The 2,252-nt window shown below is 41.3% G+C and overlaps 1 long non-coding RNA gene across 1 annotated transcript; it reads left to right on the top strand.

The window, feature by feature from the left end:
• Positions 1 to 2,041, top strand: LOC101851400. The gene is made up of 2 exons (XR_220350.3): positions 1 to 406; positions 838 to 2,041. It is a non-coding gene; the product is annotated as an uncharacterized LOC101851400 (long non-coding RNA).
• Positions 2,042 to 2,252: the final 211 nt, after the last annotated feature.

Here is a 2,252-nt window from a genome sequence, read left to right as displayed (position 1 = left end):
ACAAGCAGTAACATGATTTTATCAAGGAAAATATCATATTCTTACATCATACTTACGAAGAAAAACAGACTACAACTACAAGATAATACAACCGAGTGCTGCTGCAGGTCGCCCAACCATCTTTTCTTTGTTCTCGCAACAGCAACCAGCTTTTCCTCAGGGACCCTCGTTGGTCCACTTAGCAGTAAAACAAACTCTGTTATCGCCGTACCACTTCTCAGATTAGACGACGTGATGACCCATACAGAATACTAACAGAAGTTACAATGTTGATATGAAGTCCATCAAAAGGATTTTTCTTCTCAAGAAAAAAACCCCTTCCCTCCACCCCCCTCTCATTTTCGCTACACTTAGATACATGTTAGATCGATTACATTCTTTGCGCGGTGGCTTTTTCGATAACATGGTAAATATTTTAATCTGTTGTACGCAATTTTATGTTTGCTGAGTGTTTCTGCATCGGGCTTAGTAGTAGTTGTTAGTGTTTGCGTGTGTGCGTGTTTCAAAGGCCTAGATCTAGGTGTGCACGCATGGTTGTTTGGGAGTAGGACATGTGTGCTCGTGAAAGGGATGGGTCAATCTGTGTGTGTCTGTGCGTGCACAGAAGTGTGCGTCCGTTTGTGCGTCTGTTTGTGTTTGTATGTGTACGTACATATAGAATCATCATCATTATTATTATTATTATTATTATTATTATTATTATTAATTACTATGTGTGTGTGTGTGAGAGAGAGAGAATAACTCCTCCGATTAGACACCCGCAAGCCGCAAGCTCTCGTACAGCCTCACAATAACAATAACACCCCCTGACCTGACCTCCCCATGTCCCCATTCCAGCCTTGTTGACGAGTCGAGCCAACGGGGCGTTCAAGGACGCCTGCATGAATTGACCGGATTTTCCCGGGCCTCGCGCGAAAAAGCGCGGCGTTCCTGCTCGTCGGTCCTCTTCCGTCGGCTGAATCTACAAAGCGAACGTCTGCAACCGTTCCAACCAGCGGCGGCCAGGCGGCCATAGCCTGCGTGCCCAGGTCTCACATGTCGTGTCTGCATCATGCATAATGATACGACATGGTTGTCCAGCGAAACCCATGGTGTACACGAAACGATACCGAAACGACATGGATAATGTTATGACTGGTTATGTTTTCAGTTTTGTCTCTATGTTTCTATTCAAACTTAAAGTAAAAGATTGTGTTTGGTACAGCGACCTGTTATGTTTTATCTCGATATGGTGTGTATGTGTGTGTGTGTGTCGTGTGTGTGTGTGTGTGTGTGTGTGTGTGTGTGTGTGTGTGTGTGTGTGTGTGTGTGTGTGTGTGTTGCTCTATATCATTTCGGCATATTATATTTGTATACTATACGTATCACTTTCAGCTGGTTCTTCATTTTACTTCATGGTATTGTGTCTTTTCTTTCCTTCTAGGTTTTCCCCCACCTTTTCCTTTCATTTCGATAAAACAGCCGTAATATCATGTCGGTGCGTGCCCCACTTAAACAATAATATAAAACATTGATTGGACGTGTTAAATCCTAGGTTACATTATGATTACTTGTGATGCATGTGATACAAGTTACCAGTGAAAATCAAAGGCGCATGCTGTCGTTTTCTACTTTTCTAGTATATAAAACAACTTGTTTCTGTTATAACTTATACAATGTATAGTTTATACATGTAGTAAGACAATGGGAGCTAATTTTTTAAAAGCGAATTTCGGGTAGTCTGTTTTATCGAGTACTATATCTTAACTAATTTGTCTTGATCTGTCGACCTGCATATCCTCTCAGCCTGGGTAGGCACTAACAGGCTAGGTCAAAGCAGCCCACCTCTTATTCAATTGTCTGAATTAAATTATCTTAAAATTGAGTCGATTTGGGGCTTATAACACCTTAATAACCATTTCAACAATCTCTGGTAACAGCTTTTTCTTGTTGTAGTAGAAGATCAGATATATAATAAGCTTATGTCTAAGACAGCCACCCATTGTCGTGGAGAAGAGTAGTTGTCTTTGACAGGTGGCCTTCTTACACAGTATCATTGCAATGTAAAAAAACATCTTTTAAAATATGCCTGGCAAATGGGAATAAGTGGCCCTTAATTAGTACAAGCGATTGTCTTATAGATCTACAGGTGGTCGTTACAGCAGGTTTGACTATATTTCCACCCCTCGGCTGACTGTTTAATTAATTCTGTCTGAAAGGAATGTTGTAATCGTTTAAAAAATGAAATCGCCCCCTCCCCTGCTCCCGCTTCC

The sequence above is a fragment of the Aplysia californica genome, unplaced genomic scaffold (assembly GCF_000002075.1).
Source record: "Aplysia californica isolate F4 #8 unplaced genomic scaffold, AplCal3.0 scaffold00117, whole genome shotgun sequence".
In the NCBI taxonomy this organism is placed as follows: Eukaryota; Metazoa; Mollusca; class Gastropoda; order Aplysiida; family Aplysiidae; genus Aplysia; species Aplysia californica.
Note: the sequence above shows the minus strand (reverse complement) of the source record. Positions and strands in the feature narration are given on the sequence as shown.